Genomic DNA, 12,177 nt, shown 5'->3' with positions numbered 1-12,177 from the left:
TTTTAAGTTTTTACTTTTCAGCCAGGGTGACACCAAGCCTGCGTGGCCTAATGGATAAGGCGTCGGTCTCCTAAACCGAAGATTGCGAGTTCGAGTCTCGCCGTGGGTAACATTATCTTTTTAGCAAAAGTTGTTTTGGTTGCAGTGCTTCCAAGGTTTCTTGAAGGCAGTCTACTAGCAAATATGAAGAGTGAAAGCAAGCTGCTCTAGTGGCGCAATCGGTTAGCGCACGGTACTTATAGACAGTACAACAAGTTATGCCGGGGTTGTGAGTTCGAGCCTCACCTAGAGCAAGCACTTTTTCAACCCTTAAACCTGGCAGGGTCTTCCATGAAAAGAGCAAAAATATTTTTTTTTACTTAAACAAAGCATTTTATCTTACCAAAATACTAAAATATTCTCTAGCAGTACCTCATAATATCAAATACAGGTACTGTGGTTCGATTTCAAAATTTTTTTGTAACTATGCTTTACTAACCAACAATCAATCAAGGAAAAAAGTTTGTTAAAGAATATAGATAGATTGATATTTTCTTTTTACTACTGTTTTAAATCTATCAAGTTAATAACAAATTCAATAAAATTTGACTGAATAACCATATAAATGTATAAAGATTTGTGATTTAAATTATGCCATGAAAAATCCTCCAATGAGTTATTTAAGCAAACAAAATTTAGCATAAATGGATATTTAAATTTTGTTTGCTTAAATAACATTCTATTGCAACAAAAAGGTGATGTTAGGAAATAATTTCTTGAATAAAATCATAAAACGTTTTTTCATTTAATTTTCATTTTTTCACTGTTGTGTTTTTATTTGACATTAAAAATAAAAATCATAAAAAATCTTCCAAATCAAAGAGAAAAAATCTTTGAATTATTGGTCAATTTAAGTTCAAAGATTTTTTTTTTTGTAAAAAGTTAATTTTTTAAAAATATTTTAGAAAAAAATCTTCTAACAAAAAAAAATTATCATAATCCAAGATGGCGTCAATACATGTAAAATAATTTTTAAAACAAAAAATTAAAACTTGAATATCTTTTTTCACAGATTGAATTTCAAAAATCGGTCTGACAGTTTTTCCAAAGTCAGTATGATCTATTGAATGAAAAAGGTTTGAAACTGATAGAACATTTCAAAATAAATGGTTCCCACATTCTAAAAATTTTCCCACGCTTGACATTCTTGAAAAATGCTAAATAAATGGACATTTAAACAAACCAAAGATCGCGTTTTTAGCAATGGAATGTGTTTTGTAAAAATCTTTGAAACTTTTGATTTCATTGTTTATGTATGTACACTCAAGAATGATGAATCTTATCTGATCTAGAAAGGCAGAAGGATACTAAATTGTAATTGTAATTCATAATAACCGAGTTTTTACTAAAATAAATTTTTGACAGCTGTGGGATTCGAACCCACGCCCTTGCGGACTGGTGCCTAAAACCAGCGCCTTAGACCACTCGGCCAAACTGCCTGTTGTGCTGACAGTTGTGCGAATAACAGAAATTGTTTCTTAAGTTTTTTTTTTTCAGCCTTACTGTGTAAAAGCATCAAACACCTAAAAAAAATTTGTTTTTCCAGTGAGTGATTTCACAAAATTAACTGCCTCCAGAGAGGATTGAACTCTCGACCCCTGGTTTACAAGACCAGTGCTCTGCCACTGAGCTATAGAGGCTTGCATGTTCACGTGGCACAATTTAAACCTAGCCTAACCTAGTCTAACGTAACCTAACCTAACCTAAGCTATTCCGGTTTGCACCTTGTGTTAAAGACTTTGAAATTGCTAAAGGATTCAGTTGAGTATTAGTCAGCTAACGCAATCAACAGGGGGATGTAGCTCAGTGGTAGAGCGCATGCTTTGCATGTATGAGGCCCCGGGTTCGATCCCCGGCATCTCCAATTGTCAATGATTTTTGTTATTTCTTTGAAGTTGTCTTTTGTTCAAAATGAGTAATTTAGTGAGAAAATATTTGTATGGGGTTATGCGGACACAAAAATGTGGAACGCTTCACGATTTTGCGTGTCATCCTTGCGCAGGGGCCATGCTAATCTTCTCTGTATCGTTCCAATTTTAGTATATGTACTGCCGAAGCAAGTACAATTGAGACTAGAATTTAGTTGTCTATAAAGATCAGCATTTGTTACACAAATTGCAAAAACAATTCTGTTGACCCTGACGTGATTTGAACACGCAGCCTTCTGATCTGGAGTCAGACGCGCTACCGTTGCGCCACAGAGTCAGATGTTTGAATTGCTGCAACTTTGAATTCAGGCGAAACTAAAGGAAAGTCTTTTTATTTCTTTTTTTCTATCCACTATACAATGCAAGCGACCAATAGAAAAAAGGCGCTGCTTTCGTCCGGCCCCTATGACGAAGACCAGGGGTCGTAGCTCAGCTGGTAGAGCGTCTGATTCGCATTTAGAAGGTCTCGGGTTCAAATCCCGACGACTCCAAATTTTTTTTTCTTTTCAATTTTCAAAAGTATTGGGCAAAACCATGGGCTTGACCGGGAGTTGAACCCGGGACCTCTCGCACCCGAAGCGAGAATCATGCCGCCTAGACCATCAAGCCTGGCTTGTGCCCTGCTAACTGTCAGTAGCAAGCTGTAATTCACCAACTTACTAGCCGATTGCTTCCAGCTGTGATGCTGTATTCATGGATGGCCGTCAACCAGAGCCAGCAGTCGTGGCCGAGTGGTTAAGGCGTTGGACTTGAAATCCAATGGGGTTTCCCCGCGCAGGTTCGAATCCTGCCGGCTGCGAAAGTCAGATTTTGTTAGTATCTAGTGTTTTTTTTTACTTTTTTTGCAAAACCAGAAAGTTACCTTGCAACTCACATGGCCTTCCTGGTATAGTGTTAAAATAAGACCTTTGTCAGGTGTGGGGTTTGAACCCACGCAATCTTACGATTATGAGAGCTTAAATCTCACGCCTTAGACCACTCGGCCAACCTGACAGGATGCAACAGGGCGGCACTCATTGCAAAACGCATGAAATCACGACTGACAAGCACTGATTAAGCCAAGCTCTACAAAAAAAAAATTATCACGATGAAGATGGGATTCGAACCCACGCGGGCAGAGCCCATTGGATTAGCAGTCCAACGCCTTAACCACTCGGCCACCTCGTCTATGATAATGATTAGCCTAGATTACTTACAAAGCAGACATGACACATGACATCAACAAAAAAAAAAAAAAAAAAAAAAAAAAACCGCAATATTGCATCAATCGTGTCAAAAGATTTCCCACGCCGGGAGTTGAACCCGGGCCTCCTGGGTGAAAGCCAGATATCCTAGCCGTTAGACCACGTGGGATTCTGTTTCCGTCCGGGATCGAACCGGAGACCTTCTGCGTGTTAGGCAGATGTGATAACCGCTACACCACGGAAACTTGTTACATAGAGTAAACAGCTTTATTGCCTTCTGCTTTTCTTTAAGTGTGCTAGTTACTAGGCAAATATGTATTTGTGGTTTTCACTTTGGCGTACATAATAATATTGTAAAACAAGCGTCAGTGGTATAGTGGTGAGCATAGCTGCCTTCCAAGCAGTTGACCCGGGTTCGATTCCCGGCTGACGCATTTTCATCTCAGTTGCCTAGCAATACATTTTTGTACATTCAAAAAGTGTAGTAATCCTGTACTACCAACAAGCCTCCGTAGCGCAGTAGGCAGCGCGTCAGTCTCATAATCTGAAGGCCGTGAGTTCGAGCCTCACCGGGGGCAGGCAAACACTTTTTCATCTCCTGGTTGTGTTTTGAAAAAAAAGTTTTGTCAGAAGTGGGATTCGAACCCACGCCCTCATCGAGGACCAGAATTCTCACAACCACTCTCTATCAGAGAGCAAGGAAGTTGTCCTTGAGTCTGGCGCCTTAGACCACTCGGCCATCCTGACTGCTAACATAGTGTTCACAGATTAGGAAATTCCATGTTTTGATAACCCAAAAAGGTTAGCCAAAATGCAATGTTAGCATCCCATCTGGGGATCGAACCCAGGACCTTTGGATTAGAAGTCCAACGCGCTATCCTCTGCGCTAATGGGACTTGGTAAGAGAAAAGAAAATAGTAGCATTTGTTGACAGAAAACATTATGGAAGGCAAGTAAAAGAAAATCAAGTAGAGAAGAAAAAAAGCATGTAGTTTTTGCATTGTGCTAATACTTAAACATGTCATCTCAATCAGGCCCGTTAGCTCAGTTGGTTAGAGCGTCGTGCTAATAACGCGAAGGTCACGGGTTCGATCCCCCTACGGGCCAGCTAATACTTTTACCAAATTGAACAGTTTGCAGTGGCGGAAATATTTAATGGATAAAAAAAAGAAATTTCACAAGGTTGAAAAATTATCTCTCCCCGACCGGGAATCGAACCCGGGCCTTCCACGTGACAGGCGGAGATCCTCACCACTAGACTATCGAGGAATTCTTGTTGACCAGCTATTTTCTAGTCTCTACGTACATATCACACTGATTGGAGACTTGAACAAAAAATGAGAGCGCCCGAGCAGGGGCTCGAACCCTGGACCGTTAGGTTAAAAGCCTAACGCTCTACCGACTGAGCTACCCGGGCATCATGCTATTTTACAATTACAGTAAAAAAATTGTCTCACCAGATGGCAGCAGCATTTTAGTTCATGGTAGGCTTGGTTTTCTCTCTGTTTATTTTTGGTTAAGTGCAACCTGAGTTGTATAGAATAAATCATCACTCCATAATTTTCCTGTATTGTAGCATTTTGCATTTAGTATATGTCACATTTTCCAATGTTAAATGTCTACGGCCATACCATGTTGAAAGCACCAGTTCTCGTCCGATCACTGAAGTTAAGCAACATTGGGCCAAGTTAGTACTTGGATGGGTGACCGCCTGGGAATACTTGGTGTCGTAGGCAAATCTTTTCATCCTTTTTTATAAGTTGAGAAAAGAAAAAAACAAAGTCTGAGAAATGTAAACCAGACAACTGCTTATGTTCATTTTTTACACCTAAAGCCCTTATACAATGCAACCACTATGATATAATATGTAGTTACTGTTTTTGTCACCAGATGGCAGCTCTGTTTAGTTCCCAGTTAGGCTTTGTTTTCTCCGTGTTGAGGCATAAGTTTTAGGTTGACAACTATTATTGTTCAATAAAATGATATCTTTTAGTATTACACATACCTACTTGGATTAAAATTTTAGTTACTTTGTGCTTGTATTTTATAAAAATTAACTTTTCCGGTCGGACCTTGAACAAATATCAAAAATATATGATTGTCCAAGTAACTTTACATCATTGTCTAAAACGACCAAGCTAATATTGCTTGATTCACTTCTACAAGAGGTGTGTATCAGCTCTGCTTCGATGGGTCGCTCACCTTGAGTCCGCTCGGGTTGAGTGTCTGTCTTAGTCAGTCACAAACATCTTTATTCAGGGTTAAAGAGAACCCACTAATCACTGGAAACCAATCAAGAACTTAGAACCATTTTCCGTAAATACCTGTACGTATTTTCTCTTGGTAATGCATTTTCCATTTAGTTTATGACACATTTTCCTTTGATAAATGTCTACGGCCATACCATGTTGAAAGCACCAGTTCTCGTCCGATCACTGAAGTTAAGCAACATTGGGCCAAGCTAGTACTTGGATGGGTGACCGCCTGGGAATACTTGGTGTCGTAGGCTTTAACATTTTATCCATATTTCAAAATTTGTCTCTTTTTCTTCCTTGTCCGTAGATTCCTGTACTGTTGAGCGTTTTGCATTCATTTCACGCCACATTTTCTCTTCGTAATGCATTTTGCATTTAATTTACGCGACAATTTCCGTTGATGTATGTCTACGGCCATACCATGTTGAAAGCACCAGTTCTCGTCCGATCACTGCAGTTAAGCAACATTGGGCCAAGTTAGTACTTGGATGGGTGACCGCCTGGGAATACTTGGTGTCGTAGGCTATAACATTTTATCCATATTTCAAATTTGTCTCTTTTTCTTTCTTGTCCAAGAGAAATTTCTAATCACTGAGAACATAAGGTGAAACCCAAGGGGATGTAGCTCAGATGGTAGAGCGCTCGCTTAGCATGCGAGAGGTACGGGGATCGATACCCCGCATCTCCATGTATCATTTTTCCCCCTACTACACAAGCACCAAACAAAAAAATAAACACACAGAAAAACAAAAGTCTGAAAATTTAAACCAGTAAAACTTTAAACCTTTTTGTTGCATTAGAATGTTATTTAATAAACCAGAAGTTAGAAGAGCATTTCCTCAGAGTAAATGTCTACGGCCATACCATGTTGAAAGCACCAGTTCTCGTCTGATCACTGAAGTTAAGCAACATTGGGCCAAGTTAGTACTTGGATGGGTGACCGCCTGGGAATACTTGGTGTCGTAGGCTCAATCTTTTTGGAATTTTGACCCAACCAATCCTAGCCCAAACCTAACTAAACCTCACACAAGTTTGAAAATCATGTTGTCACTTTATGTCTACGGCCATACCATGTTGAAAGCACCAGTTCTCGTCCGATCACTGAAGTTAAGCAACATTGGGCCAAGTTAGTACTTGGATGGGTGACCGCCTGGGAATACTTGGTGTCGTAAACTCTACATCTTTATCTTGTCACTGAAAACAGAAAAGTTGTGTTAACGTAGAAAATAATTGCTGCAACGTCCGGGAATCGAACCCGGGCCGCCCGCGTGGCAGGCGAGCATTCTACCACTGAACCAACGTTGCTGGCATGCTCTTTGGCTATTCGTATAACCCAACCCCTTGCTGAAAATCTTTATTCAGAAATCTGTCAATTTATAACCCAAATACAGATTGATATAGCTTTACACCTGAACGATTAATATGACTTGCTGTAAGTAGACTTTGGCAGTAGGTAAGGACTTTCTTCAGCCCGGCAAGACAATATCTGAGTGATCCTTGGTTCACTTGTACACACCTCTTAGTGAAGTGAATCAAGCAAGTATAGCTTGGTCAGTTTAGACAATTGGTAACTGCAATTTTAGCCATTCCTACCATAGGCTATTTGTCAGCATGGTTGGCCAGTTTTATTTTCACAAATTTGAAGTGGTTGGTTGGAGATGAATGGTTTTGTGGTAAACACATCCTGACATCCTGTCCCTACATGCCTGTTGTAATATGTTTCTTTAAATGGGCTCTCTCATGGAAAGCCTTCAGATAAATTGGATGTAACTCCAATATGATCCACTTACACGGAAATCTTTAGTAAAAGGCGAAAGATTTATTCGTGCTGTAGGTAGATCCTGGACATGCTCTAACAACACAAATAGCTCCATATCCTTGGCAGCTGTTAGGCTTGTTCCATTGACCAATCTAATGTAGTTGTCAGCAAAGACATGTAGAGATTGTGTCAAAGTTCAGCTTATTCACCAAAAAAACATAAGCCCCTAGAATAACTTGAGGCAGAAAATTATCCATTAAATGACATTCAACTTTAGGGGTTTGCACCACCTAGCATTAAAACATTGAACTACATAAAGGAAGTGGAGCCATTGTGCTTTTGGCAGCATGCTTGTTGACTTGTGCAAACTTGATACAGGTTGTACACAATGTATTGAGTGGTCCAGTTTAGAAGTGGGGACAAGTGGGCCGATCCTGGTGGTACTGCAATACCAGGCCAACCCGTGATAAGGCTGGAGCAAGCTCCAAGTCCTCATCCCCTAACAAAAATGAGTTTAATATCGAAGGGGACACATGGTCCCCGTATCAGATATTAAGCTGATAAGAACAGATACTACACTTTGATCTTAGCCAAAAGGCCGAGAAGCGATGCCGAAGAATAGTTCCAGTATACTACCTTAGAGTCATAACCTGACTATTGTACTGTCTGGCAAAAGATTGGCATGCAGGCTGCCTAATCATTGTTAGAGAGAGTATAGTCAATCTGCCTAGTTCAAAGCAAAAACTTTACTTTAAATTGGGCTTCGATAGAAGCCTTTTTCTGGCCAACTACACAAACTTTAGCAATTCCTGGTGTGTAAAATTTGAACTAGATGGTTAAGTTAAACATTCTAATTCTGTTGTCTGTTCTGTATTTATTAGGGGATGCGCGAACGCAGTCCCCAACTACCAAAAATTGTGCGTTCGAGTTACCCACATTTGGGGTAATCGTAGGGGTCAGCCATGCCTGAGTGCAATGGCACAGCCTCACCCTAGAGGAACCACCTTAGTGATCATGGTTAACCTCCACGCCAGGTAAGTATGAGGGAAAGAGTCGATTTCAGTGTATGGGTGACAAAGACTATAGATATTTTGCTGACCAGCTCCACGACTTTACACAAAACATGATTCAGTTGAAGTGTCCCCTCAGAAATGCTATATTTATACTTTTTCAAATAGTTGGTGACATACTTTGTTGATGAAACCTTCGGTAGGAGGTCTTCCATTGAAACAAATGCGACACCTAGAGGCCAAATTATTGACTACATAAAATACATGATTGCTACTTTACAGGTTATGCATTCTTATTGCAGATAGTGAGCTATCATCAGCTCTGACAGAAATAGCATTACAGTTCACACTGCAACCACTGGATCTATACACACCTCTTAGTGAAGTGAATCAAGCAAATTTAGCTTGGTCAGTTTAGACAAATACAAGATGCAAACTGTCACTTCTTATAACAAGATTACCAAGAGTTAGCACTGGTCGCAACGAAACAAACCATACAGAAGGATGGTATGGTAATATCCACATTATAATGTGAAAATGCCTTACCAAATGTCTACGGCCATACCATGTTGAAAGCACCAGTTCTCGTCCGATCACTGAAGTTAAGCAACATTGGGCCAAGTTAGTACTTGGATGGGTGACCGCCTGGGAATACTTGGTGTCGTAGACTTAACATTTTTGGAATTTTGACCCAAACAATCCTAGCCCAAACCTAACTAAACCCCACACAATTAATGTCTACGGCCATACCATGTTGAAAGCACCAGTTCTCGTCCGATCACTGAAGTTAAGCAACATTGGGCCAAGTTAGTACTTGGATGGGTGACCGCCTGGGAATACTTGGTGTCGTAGGCTCAATCTTTTTGGAATTTTGACCCAACCAATCCTAGCCCAAACCTAACTAAACCCCACACAATTAATGTCTACGGCCATACCATGTTGAAAACACCAGTTCTCGTCCGATCACTGAAGTTAAGCAACATTGGGCCAAGTTAGTACTTGGATGGGTGACCGCCTGGGAATACTTGGTGTCGTAGGCTTATCCATTTTTAAAAAATTGCCTCAAAAAAGTTGTGATACTGTAGAAAATAATTGCTGCAACGTCCGGGAATCGAACCCGGGCCGCCCGCGTGGCAGGCGAGCATTCTACCACTGAACCAACGTTGCTGGCTTGCTCTCATGATATTCGTGTAGTTACTTTTTGTGTACCTATTGCAAAGACCAACCATACAAAGTGCAGAGCCCAGGCAGCCAACATAGCCCGGCTAGCTCAGTCGGTAGAGCATGAGACTCTTAATCTCAGGGTCGTGGGTTCGAGCCCCACGTTGGGCGAATTTTTTTTTACATGGAACAGTTTTTAAAAATATATTTGAATTTGTTTCGTGATATTCTGACAATAGGGTAATTCAGGCGCCATGGCTTAGTTGGTTAAAGCGCCTGTCTCGTAAACAGGAGATCCCGAGTTCGACTCTCGGTGGTGCCTTGATCCTTTTATTACTACTATCCATGGCTACACATACATAGGGTAAAGATTTGCAAAAATGCCGCGACCCGGGATCGAACCGGGGACCTTTAGATCTTCAGTCTAACGCTCTCCCAACTGAGCTATCACGGCTAGTTAAAATAATGTTGCTTATCTTGGTCAATATGGAAAAAAGATCACTTTTACATGACTCTAAAAAGTTTAGGTCCTACCGAGATTTGAACTCGGATCGCTGGATTCAGAGTCCAGAGTGCTAACCATTACACCATAGGACCTTGATGCAGATCTAAACTCCAAAGGGTAAAAAAAATTAATTTTGTATAAAAAGAAAAGAAAAAAACCTTATGTATTGGTTCCTGCCGGGATCGAACCGGCGACCTTGTCCGTGTGAAGGACACGTGATAACCACTACACTAAGGAACCATTGTCAACTAAATAACCAAGCCAAGATACATAAGAAACAGACATAAAATGTGCAACTACAAAGCCACGTCACTAAGCTAGGTCTCGTGGCGCAACGGATAACGCGTCTGACTACGGATCAGAAGATTGCAGGTTCGAATCCTGCCGAGATCGAAAATTTTAAAGATTCGTTTGGCTATTAAAGAAAATTGCTATAAAATAAGTCGCCCCCGGGTGGGCTCGAACCACCAACCTTTCGGTTAACAGCCGAACGCGCTAGCCGATTGCGCCACGGAGGCTAATACAAGATGAAAATATTACATTATTTTTAATATTATTCTATGGTGCCTTCAAATATAAAAACAAAAAAAAGATTGGTTTACTTATGTTGGTAGGGCTAATTACCACCGAACACTCATTAGCGCGGTCCGACTACTGACCGACACGGAAACTCTTGGCTGCTGGGTTTCCCCTCTGGCCCAATCCGCCCCTCATTAAGCAACCTGATCACCTAGGGCTCCCCCTAAGTGGCCATGTTGATGCCAGGCTTAGTGCGGACGCCAATTCAACGTGTTTCAATGGTAACCAGGCGTTCCCTGCCTCAAACCATCCCAAACTCTGACCTCCCAGTAGCAGGATTACAGAACCTCGCCACGGTTCCAGTCAACTATCACATCAATTTCTGTCACAATGTACCATTTGAATTGCAATTTTTTTCATATTTAATTTTGGGTGTGATTTCGCCAGCTTCCGTTATGGTCTAGTGGTTAGGATAGCTGGCTCTCACCCAGCAGGCCCGGGTTCGATTCCCGGTAACGGAAAAATACATTTTGTCGAACCCCCAAGTAATTATATCAACATCCCCGATCCAAAAAAAAAAAGGAGATAAAAAAAAGATAGAGAATTGGATATTTTTAAGTTTTTACTTTTCAGCCAGGGTGACACCAAGCCTGCGTGGCCTAATGGATAAGGCGTCGGTCTCCTAAACCGAAGATTGCGAGTTCGAGTCTCGCCGTGGGTAACATTATCTTTTTAGCAAAAGTTGTTTTGGTTGCAGTGCTTCCAAGGTTTCTTGAAGGCAGTCTACTAGCAAATATGAAGAGTGAAAGCAAGCTGCTCTAGTGGCGCAATCGGTTAGCGCACGGTACTTATAGACAGTACAACAAGTTATGCCGGGGTTGTGAGTTCGAGCCTCACCTAGAGCAAGCACTTTTTCAACCCTTAAACCTGGCAGGGTCTTCCATGAAAAGAGCAAAAATATTTTTTTTTACTTAAACAAAGCATTTTATCTTACCAAAATACTAAAATATTCTCTAGCAGTACCTCATAATATCAAATACAGGTACTGTGGTTCGATTTCAAAATTTTTTTGTAACTATGCTTTACTAACCAACAATCAATCAAGGAAAAAAGTTTGTTAAAGAATATAGATAGATTGATATTTTCTTTTTACTACTGTTTTAAATCTATCAAGTTAATAACAAATTCAATAAAATTTGACTGAATAACCATATAAATGTATAAAGATTTGTGATTTAAATTATGCCATGAAAAATCCTCCAATGAGTTATTTAAGCAAACAAAATTTAGCATAAATGGATATTTAAATTTTGTTTGCTTAAATAACATTCTATTGCAACAAAAAGGTGATGTTAGGAAATAATTTCTTGAATAAAATCATAAAACGTTTTTTCATTTAATTTTCATTTTTTCACTGTTGTGTTTTTATTTGACATTAAAAATAAAAATCATAAAAAATCTTCCAAATCAAAGAGAAAAAATCTTTGAATTATTGGTCAATTTAAGTTCAAAGATTTTTTTTTTTGTAAAAAGTTAATTTTTTAAAAATATTTTAGAAAAAAATCTTCTAACAAAAAAAAATTATCATAATCCAAGATGGCGTCAATACATGTAAAATAATTTTTAAAACAAAAAATTAAAACTTGAATATCTTTTTTCACAGATTGAATTTCAAAAATCGGTCTGACAGTTTTTCCAAAGTCAGTATGATCTATTGAATGAAAAAGGTTTGAAACTGATAGAACATTTCAAAATAAATGGTTCCCACATTCTAAAAATTTTCCCACGCTTGACATTCTTGAAAAATGCTAAATAAA

The 12,177-nt window shown here is 39.6% G+C and overlaps 45 non-coding genes across 45 annotated transcripts; 23 read left to right on the top strand and 22 right to left on the bottom strand.

The window, feature by feature from the left end:
- Nucleotides 1-36: 36 nt before the first annotated feature.
- Nucleotides 37-109, top strand: TRNAR-CCU (transfer RNA arginine (anticodon CCU)). The gene has a single exon. It is a non-coding gene; the product is annotated as a tRNA-Arg (tRNA).
- A 94-nt stretch (nt 110-203) lies between these two features.
- On the top strand, nt 204-293 carry TRNAI-UAU (transfer RNA isoleucine (anticodon UAU)). The gene is given in 2 exon segments: nt 204-241; nt 258-293. It is a non-coding gene; the product is annotated as a tRNA-Ile (tRNA).
- Nucleotides 294-1,398: 1,105 nt separating this feature from the next.
- Nucleotides 1,399-1,478, bottom strand: TRNAL-UAG (transfer RNA leucine (anticodon UAG)). The gene has a single exon. It is a non-coding gene; the product is annotated as a tRNA-Leu (tRNA).
- A 129-nt stretch (nt 1,479-1,607) lies between these two features.
- TRNAT-UGU (transfer RNA threonine (anticodon UGU)) lies at nt 1,608-1,679 on the bottom strand. Its single transcript has one exon. It is a non-coding gene; the product is annotated as a tRNA-Thr (tRNA).
- A 152-nt stretch (nt 1,680-1,831) lies between these two features.
- On the top strand, nt 1,832-1,903 carry TRNAA-UGC (transfer RNA alanine (anticodon UGC)). The gene has a single exon. It is a non-coding gene; the product is annotated as a tRNA-Ala (tRNA).
- Nucleotides 1,904-1,996: 93 nt separating this feature from the next.
- Nucleotides 1,997-2,103, bottom strand: LOC145308190 (U6 spliceosomal RNA). Its single transcript, XR_013876034.1, has one exon. It is a non-coding gene; the product is annotated as a U6 spliceosomal RNA (small nuclear RNA).
- Nucleotides 2,104-2,172: 69 nt separating this feature from the next.
- TRNAW-CCA (transfer RNA tryptophan (anticodon CCA)) lies at nt 2,173-2,244 on the bottom strand. The gene has a single exon. It is a non-coding gene; the product is annotated as a tRNA-Trp (tRNA).
- Nucleotides 2,245-2,385: 141 nt separating this feature from the next.
- Nucleotides 2,386-2,458, top strand: TRNAA-CGC (transfer RNA alanine (anticodon CGC)). Its single transcript has one exon. It is a non-coding gene; the product is annotated as a tRNA-Ala (tRNA).
- A 45-nt stretch (nt 2,459-2,503) lies between these two features.
- TRNAP-CGG (transfer RNA proline (anticodon CGG)) lies at nt 2,504-2,576 on the bottom strand. The gene has a single exon. It is a non-coding gene; the product is annotated as a tRNA-Pro (tRNA).
- A 108-nt stretch (nt 2,577-2,684) lies between these two features.
- On the top strand, nt 2,685-2,766 carry TRNAS-UGA (transfer RNA serine (anticodon UGA)). Its single transcript has one exon. It is a non-coding gene; the product is annotated as a tRNA-Ser (tRNA).
- Nucleotides 2,767-2,876: 110 nt separating this feature from the next.
- Nucleotides 2,877-2,960, bottom strand: TRNAL-UAA (transfer RNA leucine (anticodon UAA)). Its single transcript has one exon. It is a non-coding gene; the product is annotated as a tRNA-Leu (tRNA).
- A 92-nt stretch (nt 2,961-3,052) lies between these two features.
- On the bottom strand, nt 3,053-3,134 carry TRNAS-GCU (transfer RNA serine (anticodon GCU)). Its single transcript has one exon. It is a non-coding gene; the product is annotated as a tRNA-Ser (tRNA).
- Nucleotides 3,135-3,248: 114 nt separating this feature from the next.
- TRNAE-UUC (transfer RNA glutamic acid (anticodon UUC)) lies at nt 3,249-3,320 on the bottom strand. The gene has a single exon. It is a non-coding gene; the product is annotated as a tRNA-Glu (tRNA).
- A 3-nt stretch (nt 3,321-3,323) lies between these two features.
- On the bottom strand, nt 3,324-3,396 carry TRNAV-AAC (transfer RNA valine (anticodon AAC)). The gene has a single exon. It is a non-coding gene; the product is annotated as a tRNA-Val (tRNA).
- Nucleotides 3,397-3,513: 117 nt separating this feature from the next.
- TRNAG-UCC (transfer RNA glycine (anticodon UCC)) lies at nt 3,514-3,585 on the top strand. The gene has a single exon. It is a non-coding gene; the product is annotated as a tRNA-Gly (tRNA).
- Nucleotides 3,586-3,656: 71 nt separating this feature from the next.
- TRNAM-CAU (transfer RNA methionine (anticodon CAU)) lies at nt 3,657-3,729 on the top strand. The gene has a single exon. It is a non-coding gene; the product is annotated as a tRNA-Met (tRNA).
- Nucleotides 3,730-3,775: 46 nt separating this feature from the next.
- TRNAL-CAA (transfer RNA leucine (anticodon CAA)) lies at nt 3,776-3,898 on the bottom strand. Its single transcript has 2 exons — nt 3,861-3,898; nt 3,776-3,820 (listed from the first exon to the last, which is right to left on the bottom strand). It is a non-coding gene; the product is annotated as a tRNA-Leu (tRNA).
- Nucleotides 3,899-3,974: 76 nt separating this feature from the next.
- On the bottom strand, nt 3,975-4,047 carry TRNAR-UCU (transfer RNA arginine (anticodon UCU)). The gene has a single exon. It is a non-coding gene; the product is annotated as a tRNA-Arg (tRNA).
- Nucleotides 4,048-4,184: 137 nt separating this feature from the next.
- On the top strand, nt 4,185-4,258 carry TRNAI-AAU (transfer RNA isoleucine (anticodon AAU)). The gene has a single exon. It is a non-coding gene; the product is annotated as a tRNA-Ile (tRNA).
- Nucleotides 4,259-4,348: 90 nt separating this feature from the next.
- On the bottom strand, nt 4,349-4,420 carry TRNAD-GUC (transfer RNA aspartic acid (anticodon GUC)). The gene has a single exon. It is a non-coding gene; the product is annotated as a tRNA-Asp (tRNA).
- Nucleotides 4,421-4,495: 75 nt separating this feature from the next.
- Nucleotides 4,496-4,568, bottom strand: TRNAK-UUU (transfer RNA lysine (anticodon UUU)). The gene has a single exon. It is a non-coding gene; the product is annotated as a tRNA-Lys (tRNA).
- A 200-nt stretch (nt 4,569-4,768) lies between these two features.
- On the top strand, nt 4,769-4,887 carry LOC145308274 (5S ribosomal RNA). The gene has a single exon (XR_013876115.1). It is a non-coding gene; the product is annotated as a 5S ribosomal RNA (ribosomal RNA).
- Nucleotides 4,888-5,541: 654 nt separating this feature from the next.
- LOC145308364 (5S ribosomal RNA) lies at nt 5,542-5,660 on the top strand. The gene has a single exon (XR_013876200.1). It is a non-coding gene; the product is annotated as a 5S ribosomal RNA (ribosomal RNA).
- A 152-nt stretch (nt 5,661-5,812) lies between these two features.
- Nucleotides 5,813-5,931, top strand: LOC145308435 (5S ribosomal RNA). The gene has a single exon (XR_013876267.1). It is a non-coding gene; the product is annotated as a 5S ribosomal RNA (ribosomal RNA).
- Nucleotides 5,932-6,021: 90 nt separating this feature from the next.
- TRNAA-AGC (transfer RNA alanine (anticodon AGC)) lies at nt 6,022-6,094 on the top strand. The gene has a single exon. It is a non-coding gene; the product is annotated as a tRNA-Ala (tRNA).
- A 162-nt stretch (nt 6,095-6,256) lies between these two features.
- LOC145308337 (5S ribosomal RNA) lies at nt 6,257-6,375 on the top strand. The gene has a single exon (XR_013876175.1). It is a non-coding gene; the product is annotated as a 5S ribosomal RNA (ribosomal RNA).
- Nucleotides 6,376-6,462: 87 nt separating this feature from the next.
- On the top strand, nt 6,463-6,581 carry LOC145308522 (5S ribosomal RNA). The gene has a single exon (XR_013876348.1). It is a non-coding gene; the product is annotated as a 5S ribosomal RNA (ribosomal RNA).
- Nucleotides 6,582-6,640: 59 nt separating this feature from the next.
- On the bottom strand, nt 6,641-6,711 carry TRNAG-GCC (transfer RNA glycine (anticodon GCC)). The gene has a single exon. It is a non-coding gene; the product is annotated as a tRNA-Gly (tRNA).
- Nucleotides 6,712-7,136: 425 nt separating this feature from the next.
- LOC145308126 (U5 spliceosomal RNA) lies at nt 7,137-7,254 on the bottom strand. The gene has a single exon (XR_013875963.1). It is a non-coding gene; the product is annotated as a U5 spliceosomal RNA (small nuclear RNA).
- A 329-nt stretch (nt 7,255-7,583) lies between these two features.
- On the bottom strand, nt 7,584-7,775 carry LOC145308012 (U2 spliceosomal RNA). Its single transcript, XR_013875847.1, has one exon. It is a non-coding gene; the product is annotated as a U2 spliceosomal RNA (small nuclear RNA).
- A 267-nt stretch (nt 7,776-8,042) lies between these two features.
- Nucleotides 8,043-8,207, bottom strand: LOC145307919 (U1 spliceosomal RNA). The gene has a single exon (XR_013875763.1). It is a non-coding gene; the product is annotated as a U1 spliceosomal RNA (small nuclear RNA).
- A 519-nt stretch (nt 8,208-8,726) lies between these two features.
- LOC145308484 (5S ribosomal RNA) lies at nt 8,727-8,845 on the top strand. Its single transcript, XR_013876313.1, has one exon. It is a non-coding gene; the product is annotated as a 5S ribosomal RNA (ribosomal RNA).
- Nucleotides 8,846-8,911: 66 nt separating this feature from the next.
- Nucleotides 8,912-9,030, top strand: LOC145308178 (5S ribosomal RNA). Its single transcript, XR_013876019.1, has one exon. It is a non-coding gene; the product is annotated as a 5S ribosomal RNA (ribosomal RNA).
- A 66-nt stretch (nt 9,031-9,096) lies between these two features.
- Nucleotides 9,097-9,215, top strand: LOC145308224 (5S ribosomal RNA). The gene has a single exon (XR_013876067.1). It is a non-coding gene; the product is annotated as a 5S ribosomal RNA (ribosomal RNA).
- A 56-nt stretch (nt 9,216-9,271) lies between these two features.
- TRNAG-GCC (transfer RNA glycine (anticodon GCC)) lies at nt 9,272-9,342 on the bottom strand. The gene has a single exon. It is a non-coding gene; the product is annotated as a tRNA-Gly (tRNA).
- Nucleotides 9,343-9,434: 92 nt separating this feature from the next.
- Nucleotides 9,435-9,507, top strand: TRNAK-CUU (transfer RNA lysine (anticodon CUU)). The gene has a single exon. It is a non-coding gene; the product is annotated as a tRNA-Lys (tRNA).
- A 77-nt stretch (nt 9,508-9,584) lies between these two features.
- On the top strand, nt 9,585-9,658 carry TRNAT-CGU (transfer RNA threonine (anticodon CGU)). Its single transcript has one exon. It is a non-coding gene; the product is annotated as a tRNA-Thr (tRNA).
- A 59-nt stretch (nt 9,659-9,717) lies between these two features.
- On the bottom strand, nt 9,718-9,790 carry TRNAF-GAA (transfer RNA phenylalanine (anticodon GAA)). Its single transcript has one exon. It is a non-coding gene; the product is annotated as a tRNA-Phe (tRNA).
- Nucleotides 9,791-9,861: 71 nt separating this feature from the next.
- TRNAQ-CUG (transfer RNA glutamine (anticodon CUG)) lies at nt 9,862-9,933 on the bottom strand. Its single transcript has one exon. It is a non-coding gene; the product is annotated as a tRNA-Gln (tRNA).
- A 75-nt stretch (nt 9,934-10,008) lies between these two features.
- On the bottom strand, nt 10,009-10,081 carry TRNAV-CAC (transfer RNA valine (anticodon CAC)). Its single transcript has one exon. It is a non-coding gene; the product is annotated as a tRNA-Val (tRNA).
- An 80-nt stretch (nt 10,082-10,161) lies between these two features.
- Nucleotides 10,162-10,234, top strand: TRNAR-ACG (transfer RNA arginine (anticodon ACG)). The gene has a single exon. It is a non-coding gene; the product is annotated as a tRNA-Arg (tRNA).
- A 51-nt stretch (nt 10,235-10,285) lies between these two features.
- TRNAN-GUU (transfer RNA asparagine (anticodon GUU)) lies at nt 10,286-10,359 on the bottom strand. Its single transcript has one exon. It is a non-coding gene; the product is annotated as a tRNA-Asn (tRNA).
- Nucleotides 10,360-10,809: 450 nt separating this feature from the next.
- On the top strand, nt 10,810-10,881 carry TRNAE-CUC (transfer RNA glutamic acid (anticodon CUC)). The gene has a single exon. It is a non-coding gene; the product is annotated as a tRNA-Glu (tRNA).
- A 127-nt stretch (nt 10,882-11,008) lies between these two features.
- Nucleotides 11,009-11,081, top strand: TRNAR-CCU (transfer RNA arginine (anticodon CCU)). The gene has a single exon. It is a non-coding gene; the product is annotated as a tRNA-Arg (tRNA).
- A 94-nt stretch (nt 11,082-11,175) lies between these two features.
- On the top strand, nt 11,176-11,265 carry TRNAI-UAU (transfer RNA isoleucine (anticodon UAU)). The gene is given in 2 exon segments: nt 11,176-11,213; nt 11,230-11,265. It is a non-coding gene; the product is annotated as a tRNA-Ile (tRNA).
- The last annotated feature ends 912 nt before the right edge of the window (nt 11,266-12,177 follow it).

Source organism: Acartia tonsa, chromosome 15 (assembly GCF_053477335.1).
Source record: "Acartia tonsa isolate MP-2025a chromosome 15, ASM5347733v1, whole genome shotgun sequence".
In the NCBI taxonomy this organism is placed as follows: domain Eukaryota; kingdom Metazoa; phylum Arthropoda; class Copepoda; order Calanoida; family Acartiidae; genus Acartia; species Acartia tonsa.
This window is presented reverse-complemented; position numbering and strand designations above follow the sequence as displayed.